The following is a 13,429-nucleotide window of genomic DNA, read 5'->3' on the forward strand; positions in this document are numbered from 1 at the left end:
CTCTACTTTTCCCATAATCTCATCTCTATCACTTCAATTTTTTTAATTTATTTTTTGTTTTTGTCTTTTTGGCAGGGCAACTGGGGTTAAGTGACTTGCCCAAGGTCACACAGCTAACACATGTGTCAAGTGTCTGGGTCAGATTTGAACTCAGGTCCTCCTGACTCCAGGACCAGTGCTCTACTCACTGTACCACCTAGCTGCCCCATCTCTATCACTTCAACCCCACTATTCTTTGATTGTTGTCCTCTTTTGTCCTCCCTTTCCATTGTGTATTTTGGAACCTTCATTCTACTATGAACAAACTTCCTTTTATCCTGGATCCCTTCTTTTCAAACTTTTTTTCCTTCTTCTTGACTCATAGCAACTTATGTTTATTCAAAAGACATCAATCCTGGCTACCCAATTAAATGCTCATTGTTTTTTCATGACCCTTGCAAGGACAGAATGAAGATGAGTCAAGAAGAGGACTTGACATTAGTGAATCAATTAACAGACTTTTAAAAGCATATCCTATATATCAGGAACCATGTAATATGCTGGGGATGAAAAAAAAATGAAAACAATCACTGCCCCCAAAAAGCTTGCATGCTAATAGGGAAGACAACATGACACACATACACCCATATAGACATACACACATATATGGGTATGTATATGTATGCACACACAAAGTCACACATAAAGTAGATGTAAAGTAACCTTAAAGAGGAAGGCACTAACAGCTGGAGCAATATCCTGCAAAAGATGACAGGAGCTGAATATTGAAAGAGATCAAGCATTAAAAGAGGTGAAGATAAGGATGATGAGCATTCTAGGCAAGGGGGTAGACCATGCAAAATAACAGAAATGGGAGATGTAGTTTCATTCATGAGAAACAGCAGAAAGGACATTATAGCTGAACAATACAGATTGAGTAGAGGGGAGTACCATGTAAGAAAATGGAAAGATAAGAAGCGGTCAGGGTGGAAAGAATTTTAAATGACAAAGGAAAAGAGTTGATATTTGATCCAACAGGTAATAGAAAACTACTGGAATTTATTTAGTAGGAGGGTGACACAATCATACTTGTACTTTAGGAATAGTATTTTGGCAACATTTGTGAAGAATGGGTGGTCACTGGGAGAAAATTTAGTCAGGGAAATCAAGTAGAATATGATTGAAAAAATTCCAGAGGATAGATGATAAAAGCCTGAATTAGGGTGGTGAATGTGTGAGAAGAGTGAATGTATACTAGAGTCATTGTGGCTGTCAAAAAAAAAAAACCCAACAAGAAGATTTGGCAACTGGATATGTGGACTGAAGTAGAAAGAGGAGTTGAGGTTGATATGAATGTTGTGAACCTATTTCAATGGAAATGTGATAATGCTCTTGATAGTAACAGAGAAGAATGGAAGAAGGTTGGGTTTGGGGCTGAGAGGGAAGGGAACAAGAATAACTGCCTATGATGTGCCAGGCACTGTGCTAAGCACTTCACAAATGTTATCTCATTTGATCCTCACAAAAACCCTGGGAGATTGGTACTATTATTATCTCTTTTTCACTATTGAGGAAACAAAGGCCACCAGAGTTTAAATGATTGTTCCAGCACCACATAGCTAGTGTCTGAGGCTGGCCCACTGTTCTGTGTATTGCACCACCTAGCTGTCTCAGGTAGAAAAGAAAGAAAGATAATGAGTTCTATTTTGGACATGTTGAATTTGAGTTTAAGTTTGAGATGCCTACAAGGTAATGTGGGAACCTTGATGAAAGAAGAGGTTTGAAATAGTCACTCTGGTGAGGATACAGAATCAATTAAGGAGGAGTCAAAGGATTCCCCTGCCTCCTTGATGACCTAGTTGGGATTACAAAACATAAATTTGTAGTAAATCCATTTCATAGAATGTGAATAGAAGCAAAGGAGGTAGATGGTGTGAGTAATTCAGGGTTGGGGTGTGGCAAGTTGTGAATGGTAATAGAACAAGGGAGCAAGGGATTCAAGAATAGAGAATGGTGTAGAATTAAACTGATTTACTCAGAGGATGAACAGAGGCAGGATTGATGGCCTGGGCAAGTATTAAAGCATGGCTTCTTAACTTGGGACTTGTGAACATATACATACATGCATATGTGAGCATACATGCATGTAGATATATCCATATCTATACATACATGTATTGTAGGAGAGTATGCTGAAGTTCCCTAGTATGAGAACATGAGTTGGAAAGGGGGGAAAGAGAGAGAGAGAGAGAGAGAGAGAGACTGCTAGCCAGGTGCTAAATTCATTAAGAAAGGAGGGAGGATGCCCTGGGAGTTGGCAAATTACTGTGACAAGGATCTTGACTAAATGAGAAATTTGGATACAATAAATCTCCAAGAGGAGCCATTGCTGAATGATGGTGGTAGAGGGAACATCTAGAGTGGTAGTGGGGAGCAAGGAGAACCCCAACTCCCCAACCAGCACCAGTGAGTCAGGAGTATGAGAAGAGATGGAACCAGTGCTGGAGAGTATGGTTACTGGAAAGTAGGGATACGGTGCTCCCCAGGGGAGACGTCTCAATGAGTTCTAGAAAATGGAAGGTGAAAGAGAGGAAGAGATCTAAAATGAAAGAAACATCCATACTTCTTGCTTCTGACTGCTATTTTCATGATGTCCCTCTGCCACTGTCACCCAACAATGGCTTTTCCCTTGAACTTCTCTCCGGTCCCCTATATTGCCCAATCCATATCCTCTCAGAGTCCAGTACCTGACTCACAGCCCGTCTCTCTACCCCAAACCCTGTGCTTTTATTTTGAGGGTTCAGTATACACTGTTGTCCTTTTATGGTATATTTGGTTAGAATCTGCTTTGATTCTGTTTCAACAATCTGGCTAGCAGCTGTTGACGGCGGTAAAAGACCAACACAAACCCAACAACAAGAATGCTACCAGCAGGCTGCAAAAGCACAGGTTCTTTTGATCTGCTTAACTAAGGAAAGCTACTTTAAGGGGTTTACAAGCTTACTTTAATTCAGTATACAAATATCATTCACTCAGTTCAGGGGAAAAGACCAGCACACTGAACTTCAGAGCAAATTACAAACAAATTACAAACATCAATAGACAGACCAAATACAGATTCATAGTTACCAACATCTAGGTTCAGCCTGGGAGCTCATGAAAGAGGCTGGCCCAGAGTCACACATACCACCGCTGCTATGGGTAAGAGCTCCAAAGAAGAGAAAACCAACCCCTGGTTTTATATCTTTTTCAGGGTCAGGGGTGAGTCGCACATGCGACTCACCCACATGACCTAAATCGTCACAAAGAGGCTACTTAAACCCACGTGGTCTAAGAGCTTCTGATGTCCCAAACCTATCACTCAAACTCATGTGTAAACTAGGCCCTCCCTTAGTTAGCCCCACCTCGAGCCCCACCTTGGTTACCAAGTCACACCCACATAGGTTTTATGCCTAATAGGGGTTTGGGCCTGGGGCTTAGCACCTAGTAAGGCTCAATGAAATACACTGAATTACTCAAAGGAGACAAAAGGCCAACTAAGTGCTAAGAGCCCATTTTGCTTGCCAACACAGATTCTCACAAGTTTCCTCATATGGAATCAGAATGAGGACATAACACAAGGGCAGTGGTGCAGTAGAAATATAATTATGTGTAGGCAAGAAAACAAGGTTGTAAAGAATGGGGTGTGTGTGAGTGTATGTGGGGGGGGAGGGGCAGGGTACAGTTAAAGTCCAGAGATACATAACATCAAGACATGTTTGCTTTACCATATTTGACTATTGCCTGAGCAGTCCTAGACAGACAAGGAACCCAGGACTAGAATGGGGCAGGTTTTTCTGATTTCACCAGAACCTCCCTTTTTTTCAGACTACTATAAAAACGAGATTGAGCATACCTCTGTGAGGCATTGGGAAGCTGTACTTAGCTTTTAGCTTTGATCCTTTAATACCTATTCAATTGTCTCTTTCTATAGTAACATTAAAGCAGATTGCTGCTTGACATTTCATTCTCACCAAGTCCAATACATATGGACTCTCAGACCTATTTCATCCTTCAAATGGCCCCTCAACATATCAACTTTCTCAACTCTCATGATATATCTTTTGTTCCCTCTCACTTACCCATGGTGATGCTTATAGCTTAGATACTGTCATCATTATCATCCGTAACTGGTACACAGCTATGATTTTGAACTCTGAAATTCCTCTCTGATGATAAGTTCCGGCTCAGAGATCTCTCTGCCTCATTCCTCCAAATGCTATTCTTCATTCACCCTACAACCTTCATTACTTCCCTGCCCTTTGAGTCATCTCATCTTTTTTTTTTTACCTTCTCTTTCTTCCTTTAATGATCTTTTGAGTTCCTTTTCCCTTTTCCTACTGGTTATTGTGCCTTGGCAAAACTCAGCCCCGGTAGACCCCTGCCATTGTTCTTCTCTTATTTAGACTCCTTAGTTCCTGAGTACTGTTGGAGGAAGTCATACCAACTGATCAATATAAATTCATATTATCTAATCATTTGTTTTTTCTTTAATTGACTGTATCTCACTCCCCTATGAAACTGCTCCAAAGCTTCTAATTTCTTCTTAAGGTGTCAAGACTACCCTTATTCACTCCCCACAGCTGTCATTCTCACTTCCTATTTGATTAAGAAAAACAGTTATTCATCATGAACTGCCTTATTTTTCCAGCTCCATACCTTTAATTCACTCTATATCTTCACTCAATAATAATAGGTCATATTAATATAGCATTTTAATGTTTGCAAAACAAAACCTAGTTTAACCCCATTCAAACTTCTCAATAGCTCTGAGGTAAATAATACAGGTATTATTTTCTCCATCTTACAAATGTTTAAACTGAGGATGAGAGCAATTAAGTGCTTTGCCAGTGGACACATAGCTATCAACAGAGAAAGGAATCAAACCTAGATCTTGCTTTTCCAAGGTCAATGTTCTTTTTCCATATCACCTTAGCTTTTTAGCGTTAATGAGTCAATGTCATTTTGGAGAAATGTCTATATTAGGGTGCCTCAGTTATCTGTCCTTGACCCTGTGCTATTCCACATTTTCATCAATTAACCAGATACTCGTCAAAATGGAAGATGATATAAAGCTAAGAGGGAAAGTTAATCCAATGGATAACCAAATCAGGACTCAGAAAGAGCTTGACGAGGTAGAACAATGATAGGGTAGGACAAATCTAATAGAGATAGCTGTCATTGAGTATTTGAAGGACTGTCATGTGGAAAGAGGGATTCAACTTGTTTTGCCTCTGTCCCAGAAGGCAGAACTAGGAGGAATGGGTGGAAACTGTAAAGAAGCAAATCTAGACTTGATGTCAGGAATATCTCCTCAATAATTACAGCTGTCCCAAAATGGATTGGGCTGCCTTGGGAGGTAGGAGGGTTGCATTAGAGGTTTTCAGGAAAATGCTGTCTGACTAGTTGTCAGGTATGTTTTAGATAGCAATCTTGTTAGGTAGCTCCTTCCAGCTTCGAGGTTCTGTGACTCAGTGATACTACATTCCAGTGTGGATAACATATAAAGTGCTGAATCTGTAATCAGAGACCTGGATTCTGATCCTTCCTTTGACACATCAGATATTTAATCCCTTTGCCCCCATCCCTTTCCTCTTGCCCCCTTCCCCACCTCCTCCCCCCACCTTCATCTCTTCCTTCCTACCTTCCATAAATATTTACTGAATGTCACTTAGTGTTATTTGTATATAAGGTGATGCTTTGGAGGCTTGAAAGTATCAGAATTTTTCCCAAAGTAGCTTACTCTGGAAAGCCATATATATGACAAGAAAATATGAGGGAAAAATACTTTCCTGTTCAAATTTGTCATGACAGTGCATAGGAAAGAGTCCAAGACTGGAACTTAGGAGATCTGGATTCTAACTCTATTATTGCTATCCAGAGGAACTATAAATAAGTCACCTTTCTGTTTCTTAGTTTTCATATTTATCAAACAGATGTAATAATACCTCTATATGCCCTGTGCTAAATGAGCACCTGTCTTAGCATCGGGAGAATTCAGAGAAGCTAGTCTGCTGTAGGAAATGTTGACCCCAGGCACAGCAAACTGTCATGGGATATTGCAAGATGATCAGGATGAAGCAAACATTGGATCTAGGGGCAAATGAAGATAGGGCAGGGAAGACAAAGGTAAAGCTCATTGAATGAGCTTATTTGTGGAGACCCCATTGTGAACAAGCAGATGGTCTATGAAAATTGGCAGGGGGGTGATATCAGGATGACTCAGACAGGCAAAAATCAGTAAAGATGAAGGCATCAAAATAGCTCAGAGAAGGCAATTGCCCCATGTCAATTTGCTCTGATGGCATCTGGCTTTAGCTTTCCCTCTTCTATCTCTACCTCTGCTAGTCTCTTTTCTCTAGGTTTTCAGGATACTCTTTCTCCTGGTTCTCCTCCTACCTATCTGACCACTCCTCTGTCTCATTTGCTAGGTCCTGTTATAGAACAAGCATGTAGTTGTCTCTCAGAGTTCTGTCCAGGGCCCTCTTCTCTTCTCTCTCTATACTATTTCACAGATCTACCTGTCCCGCCTTAACCTCTCTGATGACTTCCAATCTCACATCTACAACTGTCTTTCAGACATCTCAAAACATCTCAAGTGACACTAAGTGACATTCAGTAAATATTTATGGAAGGGTATCTTAAACATATTCTATCCAAAATGGAACTCAATTGTCTTTCCTCCCAAACCTTCCACCTGCTCCTACCTTTCCTGTTACTGTAGAGGGCAACACCATCCTCCCAGTTCCTCAGACTCAAAATCTGAGTCATCCTAAACTCTATTATCTCTCAACCCTGCCTACCTCCCTACCTCCCAATCCAATCTGTTGCCAAGGCTTGTTGATTTCAACTCTGCAACATCTCTTGAACATGCCCCTTCTCTCTTCTGATACTGCTACTGCTCTGCTGCAGATCCTTTTTACTTCACACTTGGACTGTCGCAATAGCCTGTTGATGAGTCTGCCTGCCTCAAATCTCTTTCCCACTCTAATCCATCCCTGATTCATCCATAAAGCGAGTATCCTAAAATACAGGTCTGATCATGTTATCCTGTATTAAATAAACTGTGGTGGTTCCCTATTATCTCTAGAAGCAAACATAAAAAGCTCTGACATTCAAAACCCTTTATAACCTCGCTCCCATCCTACCTTTCCAGTCTTCTTACACCTTACTCCCTCACAAGTACTCTTTAATTCAGTGACACTGGCCTCCTGGTTCTTCCACAAACAAAACACTCCATCTCTTGATTCTGGGCATTTTCTCTGACTCTCCACCCATGCCTGGAACACTTTAATTAGTGATCTCCCTTTAGTGTCCCCACTAAAATTCCTCTTTCTACAGGAAACTTTCCCCCACCCCTCCTAATTCCAGTGCTTTCCCTTTGTTAATCATTTCCTATTTATCCTGTAGGTAGCTTGCTTCATATATATTTATTTGCTTGTTGTCTTCCCCATTAGATTATGACCTCCTGGGACTAGGCTGGGACTATCTTTTCAAATTCCAGTCAGATTATTTTGCATTTGCTCTTTTTGTATCCCTAGCACTTAACACGATGACTGATACATAGTAGTTGCTTAATAAATGTTTATTTATTGATTGATTAACTCTAGTATTTTTAATAGCATACAAAGCTCCCCTGGATACAAGGAGATAGTTGGAAACACCGGTACTTCTCATTGCTACCCTGGATAGCTATCTTGTTCTGATGCTAAGAAATGAAGCCACAGATATAACTGCAATCCAGAAAACCAAGCCTTCCCAGAACTATAGGCATAATAAGAGTGGGCAAGCATAATCAGGACTATTATTGTTTTATACTTGGAAAGACAAAGGGAATTGGTACCTTTTACACACGTACTAATTAAGCATAAACAGACCTACAATCATAACTAAAGTAGGGTGACCAAGACTCTGCCCCAGGGCACTGTCAAAGCACTGGCAGATCTGTATAAAGAAAGCTTAGCATGTTTCATTGTCACATAGCCAGAGAGAGGTTAAGGGACAAACAAACAAACAAAAACCCCTCCATCCCTCAAGGTAGTATATGCCCTCAGGTACACTGGAGTCAGTGAAGTCTTGGGGCATAGTGGCATCACCAGGCCACATGTCAATAGTCCTGGGGGGGCCAGAAACATCATGTAAAATGGACTATGTCCAATACCCTCTCCCCTCCACGTAAAGACTTCTACCTTCTCTCTCCTCTACCACCCAAAAGTGCCCACAAACACAAATGGTTCTAAGGTTTTCTCTCTCCTTCAAGATTTTGGTGGGAGAGGTCCAATATTTGGAAGGAGGTGAAAAAGGCAAGGTTTACATCAAACCTGGTGGTGGTAGGAGTTTATAGTGCCATCATCAGTTATGGCTAGGCAGATACCCTCTTTCACTGACAATAATGAATGAACCACACACACTACAGATGGGGAAAAGGAATCCTCATGTATCCCAAAGGTCTTTGTCCCACTATGGATGTCATTTGGGGTCAGCTAAGCTGCCTTAAGCACTTCTTAAGCACAATCAATAAACCAATAAATATTTATTAAATACCTACTATGTTATATGCAGTGTGCTAGGCACTGAGAATACAAAGACAAAACTGAGACAGTTCCCGCTTTCAATGATCTTGTATTCTACTGGGGAAGATAACATGTACGTACATAGACATGTGTGTATGTGTATACATACTCACATACACACGCACATATATATTTGAAATATTTGCAAAATAAATACAAGGTCATGGTCATAAGGGGCACTAGAAGCTGTGGAGATCAAGAGAAGCTTCAGGTACAAGGTGGAATTTGAACTTAATCTTGAAGGAAACTAAGAGGAGGGGGTAAACAGGCAATATGTACCAGGTATGGGGGAAAGTCAGTGAAGGTGCTTAAAGATGGGAGATGGAGTCTTGGGTATCAGGAACAGTAAGAAGATAAGTCTGAATGGACCAGAGTGTGTGAAGGAAAATAATGTGTAATGAGACTGAAAAACTCTGCAGACAGGCTGAAAAAGGTTTGAAATGCCAAACACAGGAGATTATTTTTGCTCCTAAAAGAAATAGGGAACCACTGGAGTTTGCTGAGTAGAAGAGTGACATGGTCAGACTTTGCTTTATCAAAATCACTTTGGCAGCTGTGTCAGGGCTGGATTGGAGAGGAAAGAGACAAATGGCAAGAAGACAAATTAGAAGGCTATGCTAATAATTTAGAGAAGAAGTAATGAGCATTGAACAAAGGTGGTGACTTTGTAAGTGGAAAGAAGAGGAGAGATGGGAGAGATTATGGAGGTAGATATGAAAAGATTTGACAACTAAATGCACATATAGGGTCAAGGAGAGGGAAAAGTCAAGGATGACATTAAGTTTGAGAACATGATGACTTAAGGATGGCAGTACCCTTGACAAAAATAGGGAAGTTTGGAAGAAGGTTGGACTTTGGGGAAAACATGTGCTCTATTTTGGACGTATTGATGCCTATGGGACATCCATTTTGAAATGTCCAATACGCAGTTAGTTATATGGGACTAGAGTTCTAGAGAGAGACTAGGGATGGGTTGAGAAGTCTACTACATAGGAATGGTACCCAGACCCACGGGAAGTGATGAAGTGGCCAAATGAGAAAGCACAAAGTATAAAGAGAAGAGAGGAGGGCTCAGGACAGAGCCTTGGGGTACACTAGCAGTTAAGAGATGGTGATTGAACAAAGTGGAATTAAAAGAATCATTTGGATGAGGAAGAGGATAACCAGGTGAAAGCAATGTCACAAGAACCATAAGAAGAGAGAATATCCAGGAGAGGGTGGTCAACAGCATTAGATTTAGAGAAGTCAAGAAGGATGAAGTTTGAGTAAATACTTTCAGATGTGGCAAAATAAGAGATCATTAGTAACTTTGGAGAAAGAAGTTTCAGTTAATTGAAGAGCTGTTTTTCAAAATACTGTTTTCTTTGGTTCTCCTCCTGTCGCCTGATTCCTCTTAGTTTTCCCTGACAGATTATTATCCAGCTCATGTCCCCTATCTGTAAGTGTAGAACACAGATCTTTTCCAGATTCTCTTCTTTTCTCTTCTCATACTCTTTCACTTGGTAACCTCATTAGCTCCTATGGGCTTAATTATCATCTCAAAGCAGATGATTCCCAGATCTATATATTTGAAGGTGGGCTTTATGAAACTTTCCTTGAGTGTGTTTAATGTTCATTCAGGCACAAATATGGCAAGTTATGCTCTGGGATGACCCTAGACACCTTTGAATACACCAGATGTATATAGACTTTATGAGGATAAACATAAGGCTGGCAGAATTCCCTAGATATGAGGGGTCTATACATACAGACTTATGAAGCTCTTTCTTTCCTTTTCACCCACAAACCCCCTTCATCCCAACAGTCATCCTTCCTTGGCAGAAAGGGACCTAGCCTGTCTAAATGGAATCAGTAGTGGACCCTGGTCTACGTAGCTATTATCTCTTCAGAGAGGCCCATGTTCTCTGACAGAGGGGCCTAGAGGATCTTTTCTGAGAATGGAGGGTCTAATAGCACTGGAGTGGCCCCCATTCTTTCATCATGATTCAGGGACCCTCAATGTAGGGAGGTGGGAGTATAGCACCTCAAGGTCTTAATGCTCAAAAGTTCAAATGAGACAAAATGTGTATCGGAACTATGAAAAGCACAAAGCATAAATAAACATGAGAGATATTATAATGAGCATGACAGAGCATTATATGATTAGCATTTATTAAAATATATTTTGTTAAAAAACTAAAATTTTTCCCCCTTAGAGATTATTAGATGTCCAAGTACGAGCTACTGTTCCATATAATACCATCCCAACCCCACTTTCCACCCCAACCTACCCTCTTCAATTTGTGAATTAAAGAGGTAATTTTCCATATTGGAAAACTTCCAATAGTTTAACATTCCAAAGCTCTATTTTGAATATTATTTGGTCTTTTCTGTGTGTTGATGATCAAAGTTTAAACACCATCCCACAAAGCCCTGAACTATTCAAAAACACTTTTCCCTTCAATCCAAAACAATGGTACCTTTATCCTCACATTATTAAAGTTGCAGCACTGCTCTCCCAGGTCGACATTCATTTGCAGACACTATAAACAAATGTGTCATGTTTGTTGAGACATCATTAAATATGAACCTGCAATTACATCTTTATAATAACAACCATAAGATGCTTGTAGAAATAAAGTTGCAATCAAGTCTAATCTGCGAAGACTAAGCATTGAGATGTAATCAGTATCACCTTTGAAACTCAAAGCTAGTGGGGATATTACCATTGTCAACCAAAACTTAAACAAGGGTTTCATTGATAAGGCTAATTATTGTGTTATGCACTTTAGGACATCTCCAGAATTTTGTATTCATAGTCATTAATATGAATCATTAAAGACAACGAAGGAAGTCATGTGTTTTGGCTTTGTAGTTTTTAATCTAGTTATTTTATTAGATTTTCTATAAGATATATGATTATGTCTTACGTGTAATTTTGATTAATTGTTCCCATAATTTCAAGATTAATGACAATTGCTTGTCATACATTGCTATAAACCACACTTTGCTTTTCTAGCATTTAAAAATGGCTTCCACTATTGATCATTGTTACTATGAAACTTTCAAAGTTAATTTTCAGGCACATATCTCTTAGCTGTCACCTTGGTAGAAACAGAAAAACCAGTTTATAAATTCTAGGTGAAGACAACAGAGGGGCTATTCACCAAAATCCAACTGGCATAAAACAAAGCTTGTTAGATCCCCTTAGAAATAAAGTAGTCCTCAGGCTGATCACCTGGGAGGCCCAGGGGAAACAGTACTTGACATGTCATATATTAATGTTTACGTTTGAAAAGGATTTTTATTAATTTTAAAAGAAACTTGGGGCAAGTCAAGTCAGGATAAGCCTAAGCATTCAGAAGACACAGAATAAAACGCAGTGTAGCAAAGTGTTTGACTGAACAAACCCACAGAAAACAAATTAAGATATTAAACAATATTTTTGGACATATATTTGATTGATGTAAATTCCTCCTTAACATTTGTGCACTAACATTTGCTGGCAGTTAAGCAGTGACCAAAAAAATTCCAAATGGGGGAGTGAATGCATCACAACAGGATATAATTCTACAAATGTATAAAATGTAAAAGGCTCAGTTGCTAATAAAAACTTATTTGCATTCTCAGGGATGGTCACTGCCAAGTGTCACGCTGATATTTTTAAAATGTTGAACAGAACTGGATTCATTATCAAACACACTCTTCTACAAAAATCCTACTGCAATAACTTGTCAGGATGTAGAGGGTATTCCATGAGCCATGGAGGTGACCCAGTAGAGTCCTGATTTTTGTGAAATATACCAAACTGGACTCCAATCCTGGAACTAATCTGGGCTCTGATTTGCTTCCCAGCTATTATCATGCCATGTAAAAGTAGATGTCCCCTCCCCTTTCAAGCTTTATTTATTTATTTCTATGCTATTTATTGGAATACAAGCTCCACGTGGACAGGATTGTCTTGCTTATTTGTATTTGCATTCTCAGCACTTAGCACAATGCTTGACATATAACAAACAGTTAATAAATGTACCCAACCTTCCCCCAACTCCACCTAATCCTGCCTATCCTGCCTTTTGAAATCTGCTAATCTTTAAATAAGGTGCATGTGGCATGAGTCTGTGTCAAGTTAGTATTAAGGTTAGGATGCTTGCCTTTCCTATATACTTACCTACCATGAACTCTTAAGGTGGAGTATTCATTTCCTCCCAAGGCTTCAATAACTTCTACTTTGTCATCCGGTTTCTCTATTTTGAGGAGAATCAGGTCTAAAATAGCAATTCCTCATATTACTTCTTTCATTTGCAGAAGGATAAATACCACTTAGGGGAGTAATACTTTTTCCTCTGCTTTTGGAAGAAAGAATGCTCCAATATACTTCTAGATAGTTGAGGTTCCCCTATCGTTAAAATATGACAGATTATAACCATTGTCTGAGATCCAGTCTAAATATATTGTTGTTCACTCATTTCAGTCATGTTTACATTTTTCTGAACTCAACTGGGGTTTTCTTGGCAAAGATATTGGAGTGGTTTGTCATTTCTTTCTCCAGCTCATTTCATAAATGAGGAAACTGAGGCAAAAAACTTTAAGTGGCTTGTCCAAAGTCACACAGTTAGTGTCTGAGCATGGATTTGGACTCAGATCTTCCTGACTCCAGACCCAGTGCTCTATCTATTGTACAAACTAGCTGTCCAGCCTAAGTATTCATACAGAAAAGTCTTTCCAGCTCACCTCATGAGTATGTGCCCCCTATTCTTAGGGACTTGCCTTCTTCTGATTGAAGAAGGTGGAGGGTGGTAAACAGAGAGCTTCTCCCACACAAATGTTGATGAAGATGTGGGGAAATTGGGACACTA

Source organism: Trichosurus vulpecula, chromosome 1 (genome assembly GCF_011100635.1).
Source record: "Trichosurus vulpecula isolate mTriVul1 chromosome 1, mTriVul1.pri, whole genome shotgun sequence".
Classification (NCBI taxonomy): domain Eukaryota; kingdom Metazoa; phylum Chordata; class Mammalia; order Diprotodontia; family Phalangeridae; genus Trichosurus; species Trichosurus vulpecula.